The 21,435-nt window shown below is 39.0% G+C and overlaps 1 protein-coding gene and 1 long non-coding RNA gene across 10 annotated transcripts in view; one reads left to right on the top strand and one right to left on the bottom strand.

The window, feature by feature from the left end:
• LOC121677445 (Fc receptor-like protein 5) overlaps positions 1-21,435 on the top strand; it is a 167,287-nt gene that overhangs the window by 36,681 nt on the left and 109,171 nt on the right. The gene's annotated exons all lie outside the window — the stretch shown is intronic.
• On the bottom strand, positions 13,355-16,399 carry LOC121677477. The gene is made up of 4 exons (XR_006020986.1): positions 16,252-16,399; positions 15,050-15,117; positions 14,696-14,870; positions 13,355-14,330 (listed from the first exon to the last, which is right to left on the bottom strand). It is a non-coding gene; the product is annotated as an uncharacterized LOC121677477 (long non-coding RNA).

Here is a 21,435-nt window from a genome sequence, read left to right as displayed (position 1 = left end):
CCCTTCTTCCTTTCTTGTTAAAGTTTTTGGAGAAAGTGGTCTTCCAGCAAGTCTATGACACTATATCAACAACCTGCTATGCAGTTTTCAAGAGTCATTCTACTGAAACTGCTTTTCTGTCTATGACTGAAGCATCCTTGCGTATCACGTAGACTACACCACTGCTGTTAACCATGACATTCTCCTTTCTACGCTATCTGAACTGGAATTTCTAGGAAAGCCCTTGACCGATTTAAATCCTACCTTAAAGGGCATTCTTTCAGCATGTCTTGGCATGGACAGCCACATGACCTCACCACAGGTGTGCCTCAGGGATCAGTATTACACTACTTTTCTCTATTTACACCACTTCCTTGGGTCACTGCTATGTGAATGATACTCAACTTTACCTGTCTTTACTCTTCCATTCCCCATCGGATTTCTGCATGCCTTAAGGATATTTCAGTCTGGATGAAAGATCAGCATCTTCAGCTTAATCTCTCAAAAATTGAGCTTTTGGTGTTTCCAGCTAAAACAGCTATTCCCCAACAAATCCACCACCACGTAGCACCCAAGGACTGGGCGTTGAGCGCACTACCCAGTGTCCTAAAACCCCAGAGTGCTGGTTCACTGACTAGCATGAGTACGAATGTGTCGGGAGGGAGCTAAACTCATAAGGTATTACATATTTAAATTAGCTTCATTGTCTTAAGACATTATATTGTAGATGCTAGGACACGTATAACCATTTTATGGGATGCAAAATGTTAAACTATAATAAAACAAAATGGATCTTTTCACACAATCACTATATGCCTTAACACTCTGAGGTCCCAAACCTTTCAGACAGTTTGAGGCAGTCTGCTACACCTTAACATTTTTAAGTATTTCATCTAACTAAAACCATCTATGCAAAAGTGGAACATATTTTTATATTCTACAAAACATCTACAATAATAACGTTAGAGTAAAGTGAATGTAATGAAATTAGTTTTTGGGTCAGTGACAGATAAGGGTTGGTAAGATGAGAAAATTAAAAATATTGGTAACACTCCATAATAAGGTGCCATAATAAATAGCAAACTAGTAATTACTTAACCCTTTGTTAATGATTGTTAATTGTTACTAAAATATCTATTTGGCACAAGTTAATAGTTTTTTCATCATTAATTAAATATTAGTTGTTTGCATAAAATCTATGTTAATGTTTTAACAAATCTATTAACTAATATTGTATTAATATTTGTTAATAGTTAACTAAATGTCTTTTTGGCACTAATTAACAGTTATTTTTTACATCATTTAAATGTTAAATGTTTATTTACAAACTATATGCTAATATAAAAGTTAATACATTTTATTATTTATCTAGCTTTTCTGATTAGCTTTGTGGATAATTTATGGAATTTATGGTTTATGGCTTTATGGTCTTGTGGGGTGTATAAGGCACCCTACTGCCAGTGGTTGGTTGTGTGAGAGTTTGTGCACCTCTTCCACTTCATCCTTATTGGATACCTTTGTGGTTGGCTGTCCTGTAATTGGTGACCCTCTGGCTAGTGTTTGAAAGTAGTGTACTCTTTGCCTTTGGAAGTACTATTTGGTTGCTGCTTGGTGAATTTGCTTGGTGAATTGGGTGAAATTCAGTAGAGGGGGGTGTAACAGAGTTAGAAATGTAGTTTAGTGTTTGTATGGGATTTTCGCCGTAATTAAGCAGCCTTATTGAGATTGGTGTTTTAGAGCCCCCTTTGGAGAAACGGTATACTGCAGCTCTGCTGCGTTTTGTCCGTGTTGCCATAGCTGATCAGAAGCGGTATGCTTTGCATTGGGTAGGTTGACTGTATGAAGCTCTCCCCACTTTGTTTCGATATACCACCTGTATTATATTACTTTACATGTATTGTTAGGATTTGGGTGCAATTCTAGCAACTTAGAAAACATTTATTAATGTTTTCATTATGACCACGAGTAGAGTCTAACGTGACTAGCTGTAAACTCCGCTAGCAACTTTTCATGCATTCAGTGTAGTTAGTGTGCATGGAAAGTGCAATTCAGTCTAGCAGGAAATTAATGTACATTTAGTTTAGCATTATGTTTATGCATTACCTCCATATGGTCTATGTCTCAGTGTTTAGTGAGTCTCAGAATATTAATAAACTGTCGTTCTGTGCACCTGAACATTCCATGATCCATGTTGCATGTCTCGATTGCTAGTAGGGCTAGCAATAATGCATGTAATATAGCCCATTCAACTACTTCTTTTTATTTTGCTTGTGCAGATGTTTTATGTATGCCAGTGCCTGAAGACATGTTTTGTTTTAACTTTTCCTAAAGTAATAAATGTGATAAATCAGTTTTGGTCTCATTCCCTTCACCGTCTGACTAATAGTTATATATTACTAATATATTAATAAAGCTTAACCAACTTTATTATAAGGGTCCCTCATACTGATGGTTATATATTACTAATATATTAATTAATCTTAACCAACTTTATTATAAGGGGCCCCACACTGATAGCTATATACTACTAATATATTAATTAAGCTTAACCAACTTTATTATAAGGGGCCCCACGCTTATAGCTATATACAACTTATATATTAATTAAGTTTAACCAACTTTATTGCAAGCGCTTCCGGTGCCGACAAGAGTGGCAGCATGTCAAGGTAGATCAATAAAGTATCTATTTATCTATCTATCTATGGTAAGGGTCCTATGGGGAGTGGTTCATATTGGGATAGGCAGAAGCACAGTTTACTAACAATAAGTTACTGTAAATAATAATAAGTCATTAACTTTTCTATTAACATATAGTTTGTAAATAAACATTTAACATTTAAATGATGTAAGAAATAACTGTTAATTAGTGACAAAAAGACATTTAGTTAACTATTAAAGGGGTGGTTCAGGATTTTGGACATAGGACCTCATTTCCAAGTAAGCAAGTGTGATATTTATCAGTGGAGACCGTTTTCAACACGTTTCATCCAGTCGTTCTAATTGCAGAGTTCGCAGGTGCTAGGCTAGCGCAAGTCAACGGTATGTGCTAGCCTGCCACTAAAAACAGTCTTACCCACTCCAAAGTAAAATACACTGCTGACTATCAAAATACTGATGCGCTGTTTGAAGTTGCCCTGCTTGCTGTTAAAGGGAATGACAGATGTCCTCATCATTGGTTTAAAGGATGTTAAGCCCAAAACACACCCATGACTGATTAAGAAACATAAGAGTAAGAGTGAGTGAAAGAGTGGGTATGATAATTTCTTAACAACCAACCAACAGCAGGTTGGTTTTTCTTGCTTGTAAGTGGCATCCATTGGGGGACAAGAGGTACATTTTATATATACTGTAATAAATGTATTTATATTATTTATTTATTTATAATTTGAACATACTGTTTACATACATCATAATAAAATATAAAAAAAATATTATGGAAGTTTAAATTTAAAATGAAAAGCTTTGACATTTCAAAAATCGCTTAAATTGCAATCTAATTAAACCCTTTTAAAGCTATTGTTCATGCTAAACAGTTAGTCACTATTTAAATTGTAAAAATAATATAATTGGCACCTAAAATTACATACTCTTGGCCCTGAATCTGATCAAACTAGTCTCAAACAGAAAAGAGTCAAATGGTGTAACCGGTTACACCATTTGACATTTCTATTTAAAAGCAAAATTTGCAGGCATTATTATGGACAACTATGTACACACTTCACCTTTATGTGAATATGCAAACACAGTTTTTACATTAAATTGAATATTTTATGATTATTATGATTTATCAACATTTTTAAAAGGTCATACCATTTGACATGTAACCTAAGCTTGCCTGGCCATGGCCTAAAAACTATTATGTTACTTGAAGAGAGTTGCTAACCTTGACTCGTAGCAGTTGGGGTCTTGAAGAGTCCTTCTCTATGACATAATTTCCTGTCACATGATTCTCTGACATAATTCATACAAAATTGCTCCTTAAATAGTGGTTACACCACTTGACATTTTAAGTGGTTGATGTGACAGACACGATTCCCCATATTAATTCAAACATTCAGAACAATAGGGTTTCATTACTTGTATTAAATATAGAAAAGTTATTGTGCAAGATCATGCCAGATTATTTTATAAGGGATTTTTTTGGAATTTTTGGAGAGAATTTTCAGTTAATACTCTTTCAAAATTAAATAAATCCAAAACTTTAAGATTAGGGTTTGATGAAAATGATATTTGAAAATAATTTGTCAAATTATTTTTAAATTTTAACAATTTTAAATGTATGTAACCCATATGTACACAAAAAAATGAGCGTCACGTCATTGACCCTTTTATTAAAATTAAGTGTAAACACAACTACACAAAAACCTATTTTCAAAGGTCTTCAAACCATGTAAAAAACACAATAAATGTACCTAGCCAAGACTTTGTACTTTTGAACCTTATAAACATAAGAGTTTGCTACATAAAAATAAGAAGAGCATTCAGAAATGTTATGTAGTTTCAACACAAATGTAAAAAAGTCAAACTAAATTAAACCAGTGGCTCTTTCAAACGAATACTGATGAGATGGGTGTATCACACCTGTAACTGCCCCCACCCCCGTCAATTGCTGTCTTTAGCATATAATAGCTAATTGGCCCCACCCACCTTCATTGAATTAGGCTAACAGTGGGATGTGTTGGACTGTGGCCGGTTGCACAAAGCACCTTAAATTTTTTCCCTTAAGTATGACCCTTAAGACTTAATTTCTCCTCAGGTAAGGGATTTACTTAAGGGTGTTGCACAGAATACCTTAAAATGTTTCCTTAGTTAAGGAGAAACGTCAAGGGATTTACTGCACTGAAAGGGATTTTCCGGCATGAAAATTCTATAGTTTCCACGGAGATTGTTCAACAGCTGTAGCCTAGCTAACTGCCTTTGCCGCGATGCTGTTAGTTAACCCACCGAACACAGTGCTTATATCTTATCATTCATCTTACCTTAATAATATTAGCGGAAATGATCCAGGTAGCAAGTAAAACATGTTATATACATGAACTGAACAATACTAGTTGGCAAGTTAGAAATGATCCTGACTGTCATCAGTGCACCAACGTTTTGCCTAGCGAACCGAACCGAAGCTCATAGGCTAACAAGACATCCACATGAATTGTTAACGTTAGCCTACGTAAACCAAACAATAACAATACGGCATGTTTCTGATAGGCCTATCTATTTGACAGAGGAAGCATATTTTTATATTGTTTTGAATGGTCAAAGGTAGTTAATAAACTTAATTTATCAGCATCAATTCAGTTAATAATATGGTTAAGGTAGAGTCAGATGTCCCTTAGGATTTTCCCCTTAGTTAGACTACTAAGGTCTTTTGTGCAACAGTTTAAGGGATTTCTTACAAGATAAGGACAAACCCTTAAATACTAAGGGGAAATTTTAAGGAACCCTTAAGGAGAAAACTTGGTAAAGTAAACTAGAAAAGGGTGTTTGTGCAACCGTTTTTATTTTAAGGGACCCTTAAATGAGATTTTAAGGGAAAAACTTAACTTAAGGTGCTTTGTGCAACCGGCCACTGGGTTATTGCACGCACAGAAAAGTGTATGTATGTACTAATTTATCTAACTCTAGGATAGAAGACAAAATAGCTAATTTCCCAAAAGGCAGCGTTTCTTTAAGAGACTTGACAGACGCTAGCATCCATGGGTTTTAGCCTCCTTGCTAGCATGCCAGCCTCTAGGGGGCAAATGAGAAGGATTGAGCCCAGGTAAGTGCAGGTGTTGATACTGAATTTTCATGCCACTAGGTGGACCACTTGATAATTGTGTGGCATTAGTTTTGCATTACCTCAGCTACTGTGTGTTAAGGAATGTGTTCCTTACTAGAAGAATCTGCTATTCCCCGGCTATATAATACTGCTGTGCATACAATATAAAAGCTACCAATCGGTACACCATTCTCTGTGGTCCTTGTTATTGTCCAAGTTAGGCTACCACAGCAGGGTTTAGTCAGACAGTCGAAACTAAACACATAGCCTAAATGCACCACCGTTTTTGACTCGGTGTCAAATTCATGGCTACTTCCTTAAAATCCAACATGTCTGCTTTTTTAATTATGCATGATTGTCACATTATTATAATTGTTGGATTCTCTGGTTGTTGCGTTGTGTTTTGGTTCTAATGTCTGTATTGAAGATGGTCAATAAAGCTTGACGGCGGGATCAGGATCAACGATTAGATGATGATTTATTGTAGATGGTACAATAATGAATAACAGAACACAGGCTAAGTCTCAAACAGTAAAACTGTGCAGAGTCTAACAGTTAACAGTGGTTGTTATTAGAAGTGGCTGCTGAGCCTTCTGACAGAAGATGCTCCTCGGGTCGCTTCCTCGATCCGTCTCCGTGTCAAAACCTAAGACAAAGCCTGTTATACTAAAACATACAAACGTCAATCATGCCAACGTGGCAGGTGCCAACCAGTGTACACAACCCGGCCCTGGCCAGATGGAGATACTAGCCTGAATAGGCAGACATGCTGTCTCCCTCGGCCCATGTTATCACTGATGTTCCTCGGATGTTCCTAAACATCGGCCTGTATGACCTTCCTGCTGGTACACAGGCCTAAGGCACAGTTATGTACAATAATATGGACCTCTCCCTGTTGTATACTACACACAGAAGTAACATATGAACACATCAGAATACAGTAAGAATACCCCAGAATTCTACAAATAATAATAATAATCTTTATTTGTATAGCACCTTTCATACACAGAATGTAGCTAAAAGTGCTTTACATTTGGAGCATGTAACACAATAATAGAGTCAGTCTGATGCACTGATGTGAATGATCATAGAAAATTCAATATAACTGATGGTAATAAAATAACATTTTTAAAAAGTATCGAAAAAGTGTTGAAATCGAAATTCTTCACTTGATCGGTATTGAAAATATAATTAATGTATAGTGACAACACTACTATTGTATATGCTCGCAAGAGATTCTGTCTCTTTTATGCTCTTATTACTCGGTGTCTGTGAGTCGCTGCTTAGTTTAACCCAAACTTCTTGGGTAATATCTATCATTTAGCGAACTATGGCTTGAAGATGGTGCATTTAGTATTTTGCTCAAGCCCATTGCTAACAATCGGTACCAAGCCTATTGCACACTGTGTAAGAAGGTATTTGAGCTGTCTAGTTTAGGCCTAAAAACCTTAGTCACATGCAAAATCTGAAAAGCATAAAGTTGCTGTAAAAGGTCTGCATCGCAAACGATCACTCACTCACTTTGTTTGACACCATGACTACCTGGTCCAAGTACTGCGCAGGATTTTGTCTGTGTTGCCTCCATTTCCACCCACAGTGGGTTTAGATCAACCTCCACTTTTAAAGCGGCGGTCCTGTGGGTGTTGAATACCGTGTCCAAACACTAACGGGAACGAAGATATAGCCAAACTTTTCCAAACAATGTTGTCAGGGCCAGATGTACGTACATTTGCTAACTTAGCATTATCAGCGCCATGGACAAACCGCAGATTGCGAACGCTGTCAGACCCAAGTTTTCGTCGTATTTATCAAACTTTCAATCCATAGTGTAAACTGCGCCTTTCTCTGCATTTCTCCGCCCATTACCGCAATTTACGAACGTCCACAACTGAACAGCAGAGCCTACATACAAGCGCAGTTGAATGAAGTTAACTGATGGCAACATTAAAAAGAATCAAACGTTTAGCGATCATGAAATAATACCATACATGATAAGATGTCAACAAGCAGGGAGATAATAATGAAAATCAGTAGTTCTACTTAAACTACTTGTGCATGTAGGCTACGGAAGATTGGTCAAATCTAGCAAGTAGGAAAGTTTACGCGAATGATGTGAAAGTAGAAGCAACTGGAATCCATGCATTTCCATGGAATTATTTTTGGAATCTGATCCCTTATCATACCTGTTTATTCGTACTCGTCACTCGACTTATCGTGACTAAATTCAAGATGGCGACGAACGGTAAACTTCCTGAAGGTACTGTTTGTATAAATCGTCTTGTAAATAAACTACCAGTGCTTTTTCAAAGTTCTCAATGTCTCGTTTATAAATGTCAGGGCCCTCTGAAGTCTACCAATGAAGTGTGGAGCTACTTTGAGCCTCGTAAATGGTGTAAAAATGGTTATTTGCATGGCTAGGCCGATGCCCGAGGCACCCCCTTTGAAAACCTGTTGGTAGCATCGGCTAACTAGCGCCAGATTTCGGAGTGCAGGGGAGAAGCCGAGATGAGCTATGAGACATACGTTCACACTCGTTATCATGTTTCAATGGAATTCTCCTTTAACTGAACTGCTTCGGAAACTGAACAGGGAAAGAGGAAACGGCAGACTGACCGATTGAGGAGTGTCGTAACCCCCCCCCCCCCCTTAATAGAACTTTAAATTCAACTGTATGTTCAATCCTGTATGTTCAATCAAGCTTGGCTCCGTCTCCTTTGTTTGTGGAGCTCAGGGTTAGCCACACATGGGTTTAGAACTGCTATTAACACCGGCGTTCTTGGCCACTAGTTTTAGAAAAGTGTGACGATGAGAGGTGCTTCATGAGATTAGAACACTATTGTCCTGTTGTAACGCTCAGTGAAACAAATGTTTTCAAAACATGCTTTTGCTTGTTTGAAGGTGACCTTAGAATGTTATGAGCCTATTAAGATAAAAACGATAATTTTTTTGATTCCATGTTTCTACCACAGTGTCTTACAACCTTTTGACATGTGGCAGTGCCATTTTCAGTCAGAACAAACATATTGGTCAAAAGAAAATCAACATTACATCAATATTTGCCAGGGGTATGAATAATTTTGAAAATCAACATTACATCAATATTTGCCAGGGGTATGAATAATTTTAACAGGAATTTCATTAAATTTTAATGAAAAATTTTACAGTCTCTCAGTCTAGTTCTTCTGTAGGCTACACAATCATGTGGAAGACTGCTGACTTGACAGTTGTCCAAAAGACGACCATTGACACTTTGCACAAGGAGAGCAAGACACAAAAGGTCATTGCTAAAGAGGCATGCTGTTCAGTGCTCTGTGTCCAAGCACATTGATAGAGAGGCGAAGGGAAGGAAAAGATGTGGTAGAAAAAAAGTGTACAAGCAATAGGGATAACCGCACCCTGGAGAGGATTGTGAAACAAAACCCATTCAAAAATGTGGGGGAGATTCACCAAGAGTGGACTGCAGCTGGAGTCAGTGCTTCAAGAACCACCACGTACAGACGTATGCAAGACATGGGTTTCAGCTGTCACATTCCTTGTGTCAAGACACTCTTGAACAAGACACAGTGTCAGAAGCGCCTCGCCTGGGTTAAAGACAAAAAGGACTGGACTGCTGCTTCCTGCTGCTGACCAACTTTATGGAGATGCACTCGCTCGACCATAACCCTATAGAAAGTTTTTGGGGTATTGTGAAGAGGAAGATGCGATAGGCCAGACCCAACAATGCAGAACAGCTGAAGGCCACTATCAGAGCAACCTGGGCTCTCATCAGTGGCGGCTGGTCAATAGAGGGCGCTAGGGCACCACCCCTCCTGTGAATTATTGACTCTTATTCACCTTATTCCGCACGTAAACATGGGGGGCACTAGCTTTGCCCACATTGTCTCAGAACTTCCGATTGAGCAGTACATCCATTGCAATACATTGAGATAGCAGAGCTCTATCGAGATGACTGGCATCATATGTTATGGGTCATCCTAAAGTTAGGAGCGTTTATTTAGGATTTTGGTGACTTGAGACTTCTGTTATACACCTTTCCTATCTGAAGTTAGGAAAACACTGACTTTGGAGCGGCAGTTCTCTAATGACTTTATAAACTAGTTACCAAACAGATAAGGATTTGCGAGTTTCTCCATACGATACACCGTCCACTGCCGCATATCGTCTACCCACTCCGTAAGGGTGAATAGCCTTGGGTAGCGAAGTACAATATTGCAATCTGACCCCCTGATGGCATTTGTCGTTTTCCTCCCAAGTTAGCCTCTCTATCCTCTTCTGCCGTGTTATCCCACTGAAGCTAACTAGACGTAGCTAGCCGATCGGAAGTTTAAAGACAACGTGTAATTTTAAAAAATGGGCGGGGCTGAATAAGGTAAATATATCTACCATACCATAATATATCTACCATACCATAAGATCAACCATGAATCAATCAAACCTATCAAATACGAAAGAAATAAACAAAAATACACTGCGTTTTTACTTGTGCAATGGTGTAGTGGTACCCGCCACACTGCCAGCAACCATTAAATGCGTCTGATAGGCTTGGCTTGCGATTTGCCATTTGATATAAAGCCCTCCAGGTCAAGGGCACCGGTAATGTTGGAGTCTATGAGAGCTAGCAAATTGTTTTTATTTTTTTTTATTGTTTACAAGCAGAGACAGCTTTTTATCGACACATGAAAATTCGATTCTAGTTCGCGCATTGTTTTCTAATTTTTTAATCGGAGTGTCTATTTACACCTGTAGCCCTCCCACCTATAATCTGGCTCATAATTCTACTTTGTCTAGGGGTTGTGAAACTACAATGGTGGGATGCACATCAAAATGTAACTTATCATATTAAACAACAATACACTCTTAATCGTTTTACTAACCAACTCAGACACTGTTATAGCTTTAACGTAGAAAACCAAAGATGCATTTATACACACACAGTTCTTAATTGTGAATCACCACAGATAATAGTTTATCCGCAACAGTTGAAACCACACAGAGAACAAGAAAATCAACCTAGCAAATGTCCTACTGGCCAGTATAACTAAAGTTGGCGCGCTTTCGTTGGGGCTCATAGGAATCAATCGGGAGAATCACAGTAGCAGTATGGCGTGCAAAATATTCCACTCACTACCAGCCTTTCCTGTCGTAGCCTACGAATCCAGGTGCCATAGGAGTCCGAAATCCCCCTCCGAAATCCTGTAGTCATCCACGCCTGGGAACGAATGACCAGCCGTCGTTCACGTCTCTGGCACAGTTGAATTCCGCTAGCACAAAAGTGGTCAAGTAACTAGCCTGTTGCGGTTTCTAGCCTTATGAACTTTCCCCGCGGTAACTGACTTTTTTTCTTCGCGTTCGCACAGGCTAAACATGCGCCCACATTGAAAAAGTAACAAAACTCCCCCAATGTTAAATACCAGTGTTAACTGGTCTTTCTTAGCCTATGCCTTTTTCTTCTTGTGTCAGTCTCCCCTCTTCTCTTCTCCCCACTCCACCCCAACAAAACAAAACTCAAATCATTTTTGGTTGTCAGCGCCACCCTGCTGATTGGCAGAAACCCACAAAATGGAAAGGTTCATATAATACATTATTTTCACAATAACCTGTATTTTAACTAAGCTTATCACAAAGGTATTTTTAATCCTTAAGAACGTAGGTTTTATTTAAACCAACGTACTCCACTGGGTGAGTTTTTTGGGCTGCGTCACTAGCGTTCTACACTGACATTCTATAGTCATTATTAGGTGGCCTACAATCTATGCAGTGTTAGCATGGCCTGATTTGTTTTATTTCACGTGAACATTGCAAAGTATGGGGGGGTTTTCCTGCCATTAATAAAATTAAAATGAAAACAGTGAAATTAAAATGAAAAACTCGTTTTGCCATTTCATTTTCAAAGTGTCAGTGCAATGATCCTGCCAAATTTAAAAATAAAATGAAATATATACATTTGGCTTTTAATTTTCCTGATAAACACAATACATTTGTGACAAAAATAAAAATAAATTGAAAACGTCTATTTGTCATTTCATTTTCATTACCATCCTGGTATATTACTGCCAAAAATGAAAATGTTAGTTGGAAAATGAAAATGCAAACTTCACTTTGACTTTGTCTTTTCCTGACAATGCGCACAATGTATGCCAAAATGATAAATAAAATGAAAACTGACACCTGCTCAATTCGTCGGAGAGGACAGTACGGCATAGAATGCAGGAGCTTGGATTTAGGTACCGTCCTCTCCGACGAATTGAGCAGGCTCGCGATTTTTGTTGCTGTCATTCCTAACTGCACATAGGCTGTAATCGTCTCGGCAGGGATATCCTGCCTGGGCCGGCCTCGTGTGATACAAGGGGACTCTAGGGCCGCTACGGCCTCGTCTTGGACCGATCTGGCTGCCATCTTGCCGTCAACCAACCGCGTTTATTGATCTAAAGCTAAATCATGATCATGGTAGGCGCATTTAATTTGTCGTCACCAGAGCACCACCCACATACATCTCATTAACAATGCAGCTCATTTGCATGTTGTGAACTTGAAAATGAAAATGAAAATCGAGAAATGGAAAATAAATCGCAAGCAGGTGTCAGTTTTCATTTTATTTATAATTTTGGCATACATTGTGCGCATTGTCAGGAAAAGGCAAAGTCAAAGTGAAGTTTGCATTTTCATTTTCATTTTGGGCAGTAATATACCAGGATGGTAATGAAAATTAAATGACAAATAGACGTTTTCAATTTATTTTTATTTTTGTCACAAATGTATCGTGTTTATCAGGAAAATTAAAATCCAAATGTATATATTTCATTTTATTTTTAAATTTGGCAGGATAATTGCACTGACACTTTGAAAATGAAATGGCAAAACGAGTTTTTCATTTTAATTTCACTGTTTTCATTTTAATTTTATTATTGGCAGGAAAAACCCCCCATAGCAAAGTACCACACACACACACACACATGCTTTCATCATGTGATCACATGTGTTGCATGCATGCACCTGATTGCGCAAATGAAGTCGCGCTGACAACGTGTTAACAATTGTCACGAGGATAACAGGACACGCGAATATCTCTGCTCTTACCTCAGACGGATGTTTAACTCCACAGGTGCAGGATTGTGTTCAATGTCCACATCAGAGTCGTCATTAGATGTAAAAATAACCCTGATCTCTTCATCAGTAAGCTGACGCCTTTTCAAATGGGCCATGACTATTCTAATATTATCGATGATATTTTATAGCGTATGTAAATACTACGATTGTTTTTGCGCAAATAAAGATGTGATTATAATGGGACAAGATAAAGATGTATGCGCATTTCTTGTGCGAGTTTTAATGTCATGAATGTAGCAAACTACACTGTAAGAAAATTTCCCGTAAAAAAACAGGAATCAACTGGCAGCAGAGTTTCCAGGAAGTTCCTGTTATTTAACGGTGCCCTGGTTTAACATTAAGTTAATGTAAAATAACAACATTAATTTCCTGTAAATTAACAGGAAACAACTGGCAGGACTTCCAGGAGCTTCCCGTTGTTTAACGGCAGACTACCATAACATTAAATTCCTGTTAAGTATATAACATCATTTTCATGTTGGGTAACAAGAAAAAAATGTGATCTTCACGTTAGTTACACAACAGGTCTTTAATTTTTTACAATTACAGGAAACAAGTTCCATATATTGAGTTCATCCACTCTCAAATCAACATTTTAAAGATAAAAATCCATTTTTTCACATCAGTTACTTATTTGTAGTTTAACAGATATTTTATTTCACAGCACTTACTTGACAGTCTAACAGTAAAGTAATCTTTATAATCTTTGAAAGATGAAGGGACATGAAGCAAGATAATAGTAAATAGTAATTCAGGAACATGTAGACTGACTATAATCGTATTTCAGGATCGGGGAATAAGACACAGAAGAATTATCATGGAAAATAAAAACATCGCATTAGGCTCGTGTATCATGTATGAATGTAAAATGTAGATACATAGTAGTATTTTGAAAATCGGATTTCAAAGAACAGGTAATAGGATACAGAGGAATTACAATGGAAAACAAATACATTGCATTAGGCCCGTTTAAAATGTAGACACGCTATCTAGTAGTATTTTGAAAATCGTATTTCAAAAAACAAGGAATAAGGTACAGAAGAATTATCATGAAAAACAAAAACATCGCATTAGGATCGTGTATCACGTATGAATGTAAAATGTAGACACGTGATCTAGTTGTATTTCAAAAATCGGAAATAAGGTACAAAAGAATTATCATGGAAAATAAAAACATCGCATTAGGCTTGTGTATCACATATGTATGTAAAATGTAGACATGTTATCTAAAGTAGTACTATTTCAAAATCAAATAAGATACAGAATAATCATCACAGATATTTATCAATTATCAATATCATTGCATCGCATTGGCCTTGTGTACATGTGAGAATGAATAAACTGACAGATTATGTCCAGAAGAATTTAAAGTAAGAGATGAGTATAAATGATAATCAGAGAGGGAATTAAGTAACATTCATGAGAAATCAAGTAACATTCACTTTACTTATTAGTGATTGTTCTTAGGCTTCTTCTGGGCCTTTTTCTGTGAGAGAGAGAGAGAGAGAGTTACAAAAACTGATAGGGTACACTAGGATTCATGTAGAGGAAAATTGTGCCAAAGTGAATGAATCGGATGTGAATTTGTAACGTTAACACACTTTCTCACAATGAAATTAACTGACATTTATTACTTACTGTAACTGCATTTATATTTGATTTAATCAGTTGTATAAAGTAGAAGTATAGTGTTATGTGGTTATTACAGCAGTACTATGCATGATTGCTCTCTTCAGAGGGTGTAATCCTGCATAGTAGTGCTTATAACTACATAGTAGACTACTACACAACCCCCCCAATACATACCACACATAAAACAAACTCTGGTTCGAAAGTGTGACATGAACTTACCTCTGGAAGAATTCAAAGGTGCACGCTGCCTCCTCCTGATATTGCAGATTCAGAATATAGAAGGTGGAGAAACATGTCGCAATCCCTGTTAGAAATGTGGCGAGGTTGGACCCTTCACAAACGATTAAGGATTCAATGCTGACCATCCACTTTTGATGATTACCTTGTCGTTCACCTGAAAAAAAGAATTTATCATATTCAATTTAAGACATAGATCCACATGTCAACTATGATTAGATTCCTTTTAGGATTTTGTCCAAACAAAATTCAATACAGAAAAAAAAAAAGTTCAAAAGTTGATTTAAATATGTATATGTTGATCATTATTACTCTAGTGAATGAAAACAAACATACCTAGTAATATCAGGCGAGGCGTCACAGGTAGGCTTGGAAGACTCAACATCAGCTACAGTCGCACATCCCTTAGCAAAAGAAAAGAAAGGCACTGAACAACTCTTCATGATGTGTGTGTGTGTGTGTGTGTGTGTGTGAGTGAGAAAGTGAATGTAATCTCTGTGAGTGTGTTGTGTGTGTGTGTGTGTATGTGTGTAAGGAGTGAGTGAATGTGAGTTGTCTGCAAGGTGAGTATGAAAGGTGTGTGTGTGTGTGTGTGTATGTGTGTCTGCCGTTGAATGATTAAAAGTGATGAGGCGGGTGTGATAAGATGTTTGTGTGAGGAATGTGTGTATGTGTGTGCAAAGTGAGGGTGCTTGCTTTTGAAATTGTCTGTCTTATCAAAACCACATTGTTTATGGTTTCTATATATGTGTGTCTAAAGACCTAGATAGATAGATAGATACTTTATTGATCCCCAGGGGAAATTCAAGACCTGCATGTCTCTTTAATTTGGCAATCTGGAACACAGCATGGAAGGTCTATATTGGGTATATTGTCATGAATTTAGGTATGGCTCACATAAATAGACGCAGTGGACTGATGCCCACATATATGACATGTAAACATCTTCCTGTTGCATGCCGCTAGCTCAAATGAACTCAGGAGGAATACCATACACGTGTCATGCAACCACCTCTGCTATGGAAAGCTAGCTAGGCTACTAACTAGCATTAGCTTTCTAAACTGTCAACTGAAGGACTTAACACAACTTTTAGTAATTACCAGCACGGGCGAAATCCATGCATACAAGTAAACACTGAAAGCAGTAGTCACACTACACTACATCCGTTTGTGCCATATTGTTTATTTGGCCACTGGTTTATTAAACTGATGATGCTAAGCAGACTTAGCTAGCAAACAGTGTTATAGCAGGTAAATCACGCGAGTTAAACTTTAAAAAACTACGCATACCCTACTCATACCAATACTTTTAGATGGCTTCAGATTGCAATGGAGAAACGTAAAATTTGATCAACAAGTGATAACGATAACGCATGGCTTAAGGGCTAAAGCGTGGTTTTGGCTAGCTGAATAGCACTGCTACTAACTTCGTTTCAGCAGGGTAACATTCAGAGATGTTGTATTATACAACTTGTATAAACATGACCAGTGTGCTTTCAAACGTTGTATTTCTGGTCAAAGATGACAGATAAACTCACCTTATTGTGTTGATGGGTTTGGGTATGATTCCAACGTATCGTCTTCTCTCAGCAGACAGCTTCCCATCACCAGCTCGAAGGTAACGTTAATAGATAACGGGAAGTACGTGTGTTCCAGAATAAACATTACGGGCGTGGTAAATAACAGTGTTGGAGCATGATTTTACACATTTGTCTTACTAATGACTGGAAAGTCCTGTTTATTGAAGGAAACAGGTGAATAATGTTGGAATCTGGCTGTAAATTTACAGAAACTTTTTACAGTGTATGTTTCCTGAGCCGTGCATTACTCAAAGCTACGTAGCTCGTGAATGAACAATGTTTGTTTCCAGCATTCCGTACATTTCCCGGTCATTTTGATTTTCATCTTATCAATGGCCATGAGATTTGACTAAACACTGAATAACATCATCATTTCATTTAAAAAAATCACTAATTTTGCTTGTTTTATTGTGCTTGGTGTAATGACTGACATTCAGAAATATGGCAATAAATGGCAGTGAAGCTAGCAACATTTGTAGCCTCCTGTAAGTAAACGTCTTAATACTTGCCACTTCCGTGGATTTTGTCATGTATAGCCCAACCACACAATCATAATATAAACTAGATCTGCAAAATGTGGACATAACAAAATGGTAGTGGCAAAGTGATTTGCGAGAGACCATCTTTGACTTTGAGAATGTACAATGTCAGCACATGTTAGCCAACAAGTGGTAGCCCATTGTTAAGCAGCAATTAAAATACTTATGTAGCAACATTCCAAACACAAAAGTGTGACGGTACGCTTTTACGGATAGTTAACGGATAGGTACGTTCTTAAGGGTTAAACTTTATAAACTAACACATGAATTTCAGGAATTTCACCAAAAAAAAGGTTATGTCCTCATAACACATTAAAATGAAATGGGAAAAAAAACACTATCTGTGTCCTATCGTGCAATGCATGTCCGGCTATGTGTGGGTTTCCCTATCCACATGAACAGTGTTGAGCAATATCTGACTGGAAATGGGGCTCACCTAATTCATCATATGTGAAGCGTTTTGTGGCTGTCTTAATCCTCTGAGACCTTCTACAATCCCTAATTTCCTCCTCATTTGAGTCCACTTCGTGACCGGCCTCCTCTAGAAGGGTGTCAGAGTGTTTGGGAGCACTAGTGGTCGTTTCTTCAAAAAGGCCTTCTAATTCATAGTCCTCACTAGGTTGCGAACAATCACTCATGTTCTCAAGGTTCTGTTCACACGGTCCCTCAGTATTTCCTGCACTCACTGTTTTGTTAAACTCAATTTTATGTTAATGTCTACTCCACTGATTCTTTTGCTTTGGCTCCAGGGTTCCCAACATGTTCAGTAGAGTTTGATTAAACCGTTCTGGCTGAGAGTCACCCTGGGGATGGTAAGGGGTGGTTCTGGATTTCTGCATCCTGCTGTTCTTCCCTCTGTGCAGTGGACAGGTCAGAAAAACTCAATTTAGGGATTGAGGTGGTGTTTAATTTTCCAGGATTACAGTATGCCATCGGTACAGATTTCACAGAGCAACCTAAACTGCCAACAGCTTGGTAATTTGCACAACAATTTGACTTATGCACCTCTGGCAGCTGACACATGTCTCTCACTGCAGAAGACGAGTTGCTTATCCAGTCTTCTGTCCTCACCCAATTTGAAGAGGGCGCCGTGAAAGAGCGTCAGCGTTGATGTTTTGTCTTCCAGGGCGGTACTTAAGACTAAACTCATAAACAGACAAAGCTGCCAGCCAGCGATGTCCCATAGCATCCAGGTTAGCTGTGGTCAAGATATATGTTAAGGGGTTGTTGTCTGTTTGCACCTCAAACTTGACACCATAGAGGTAGTCATGCAACTTATCAACCACCGCCCACTTAAAGGCTAGAAATTCCAGCTTATGCACTGGATAGTTTTTTTTCGCGGGTCAGCGAAAGCCAACACTGGAGCTTTAGTGAGCCTAACTTTTAGCTCTTCAAAAGCAGCCTCACATCGCTCATCCCATCTGTTACCAAACAACTCAGATGCTTTATAGTACAATCTCTCTTCAGGTCTCACAACCGCTTTCTTTCCCAACATCTTATTTGACAAGCAACCCTGTAGCAACTCGTTCAAAGGGAACGACACTTGTGAAAAATCTCTAACAAATCTTCTGTAATACCCACAGAACCCCAAAAATGAACGCAACTCAGCCACATTCTTGGGGCGGGGCCAGGAGCTCACTGCCTCTATTTTGGTCGGATCTGTAGAGACACCATCTTGAGACACAATATGTCCTACATAACTAACTGAGGTTTGACAGAATTTGCACTTGTCTAAAGACAACTTGAGTCCCTCATCTTTCAATCGATCCAGTACCTTGAGGAGCCTCTCTTCATGCTCCTCAAGAGTTTTTCCAAAAATTATGAGATCATCAAGATACACTAAGACTTCTAATAAGTTCATGTCCCCCACTGTCCTTTCCATGATACGCTGAAAAGTCGCAGGAGCGCCAGATATTCCCTGTGGCATCCTCTCAAATTGAAAGAACCCAACAGGACAAATGAAAGCAGCCTTTTTAGCCTCAGCCTTTATCATCTTCACAAAGAGGGATCTGATAATACCCACTTCTTAAATCAAGCACACTAAACCATTTGCTCCCACTAAGGCAAGCCAGAGCATCCTCTACTCGTGGTACTGTGTACTGATCTGGAATTGTGCGTCGATTTAAAGTCCTATAGTCCACGCACATCCGTACCTGCCCATTCTTTTTCCTCACGACCACTATGGGTGAGGCATAAGGACTCTGTGACTCTGAAATGATACCAGCAGTCTTTAACTTGGCCAGATGCTGTCTCACATCATCAATGTCAGCTGGTGCAAGCCGACGAGATCTTTCTCTAAATGGTTTGTCCTCAGTCAACCTAATTTGGTGTTGTGTACTTTTGGCACAACCCACATCAAATTCATGCCGTGAGAAAACTTCACTTCTGTCCAGCATCTGTTGTCCCAGCCGGTTTTTCCACTCGGTAGGGACTGGAGAGTCACCAAAATTGAATGACTCTGTCGTCAACTGAGCTTCAGAACTGTTCTCTTTTGAGGAAAAAGGACTAGATACCACTTCCACTGGAAAGATATGGGCAATGGGCGTACCCATCTTCAGCGTAACAGGATGGACAGAAACATTCCGGACCGTTACAGTGATTTTTCGTGACTGTAGAACATTTGCCGCTTGCATCTCAGGCCTGACAAGTAATTCCTGTGGGAACCGAGACTCTTCAAGGTAATCTATTAGAAGCATACTGCTAGAGGTCTTCTGTGGATATTTAGGAATTCCTGTTACCCTTGTAGTCTCACCTGGGGACAATGTAAGTGGCTTATTGCGTGAAAACCACACAGTACCTCGCTCAATGTCTGCCGACTGACTTGACATTACCATAACTTTCTCATAAGCAGTCTTCATTACTGGATGAACTGCCAAAGTTGTAAGAAAGTCTTCCCCTACCTTTTCTTTACATGTTTCAACCAGCTTTTTCACAACTGATGTGTTCGTTCCAACTAATATAGACACTTCTCCCTTCATGATGGGATCTGGACACACCAACACACATGCGTCTGTCTATAGTCTCAGTTACCCCAGTCACAGATCCAGGAAACTCAAGCCTAACTGACAAACAACCATCATATGGGTAACTCTGAGAACTTAGCCCCCAAATCTCCAAATTCTCAATTGGAGTTAATGGCAGATGCTTTAGGCACTTGTCATAAAAGGATCGGTACAAAAGAGTAATTTGTGACCCACTATCCAGCAAAGCTTTAGCGTAAATGCCCTCTATTTGAATAGGAAGGATAGAAGTAGGCCCTACTAATCCTGATGGCAACGCAGTTTTACTCTGTTCTAGTGTTTCGCACTTGGTGGAACGTGTCTTTTCCGGAGCTTCAGGCCGTTCCCCTACTGAGCTCCGGGGTAGTTTCCCCTTGCCCGTGTCATCTTAATGAGACGCTGATTCACTTTGCGCAGGTTCTCCTCATTACAGCAGTCACGTTGGAAATGACCCTCCTCAACGCATTTATAACAGAAGTAGTTGGCTCCACTCCCTGTTTTTGCTGGCACCACCCTGTCAGCGGAAGAAACAGCTGCAGCTAAGCTGGTTGCCTTAGGGAGCTGAGGGGCCGCTGGAACAACAGCCACTGACGACAAACATGTTACATCGCTCTTCAAGCCCATAATTTCCTTCTTAAGGAGTTAGAGTTCAGTGTCATTTGGAGGTTTGGTAGGGGACACAGAGGACAAAGACACCGTAGCTTAGGTGGGTCTCACAGTTTGTGGGTCATCCTAAGACGAAGTGCTATCATGTCATTTGGAAGTGCTCCGCGAATGATTTGTTGAATGCGAAGGCGATTCATATCAGAGTACTCAATGCCGCTTTTACGCAACACTATATGCAGCAATTTGTCTAACCTTAATACATAAGCAGAGAGTTTTTCTCCCTCTTCCTGAAAAGTACTTTTCAACCTCACCAGCAAATCCGATGCACTTTCTGTATTGAGTCTCTTACAAATGCAGTTTCTAGAGCACTGAGGTAGTCAGTGGATGTAGCTGAGGGATTTCCAATCTTGACAAACCTCACAATATCTGAAGCAGGCCCCCTGAGACATTCGACTAGTTTCTGTTTCTTCAAAGAGTCAGAACATTGCCATTCTTCCAAGATATGGGAAGTCTGTTCAGCCCATACGTCATACTCATCTTCACCACTAGGTGTGGGGATTGCATCTGAGAATGTGCGCAGCTTCCTATAACTCTGTTTCAATTGGTGAGGCAATGTGACATTTTTGGACTAGCGAGTTAATAGCTCCAACTAAATCAGCACTAAGTGTGAGTGATGGGGAGGCTATGCTCTGAATATCAGCTAAAGATTTTCCTTCTTGCTGAAGAAAAGAAAGCAGTTTAGCTTGGAAATTCTCTCCTTTATCAGGCCCGGGGGAAAGGGGTATTTGATTGATTACCTGTACAGACCATGGACCTATTTCATCGACTATTCCTACTTTGTCTGGAACAGTAATTTCAGAAAGCCGTACAGAAGTTTCAATTAACGCAAACTCTTGTTTCCCTGTGTGATCATGGCATCGCCCACGTACTTTTGTCTTTCCAAACTCTTTGACTGTGTCTAAAACTTTGTAAATATCTGCCTTGGGAATGTCTATTGG

This window comes from Alosa sapidissima, chromosome 12 (assembly GCF_018492685.1).
Source record: "Alosa sapidissima isolate fAloSap1 chromosome 12, fAloSap1.pri, whole genome shotgun sequence".
Lineage (NCBI taxonomy): Eukaryota > Metazoa > Chordata > Actinopteri > Clupeiformes > Clupeidae > Alosa > Alosa sapidissima.
This window is presented reverse-complemented; position numbering and strand designations above follow the sequence as displayed.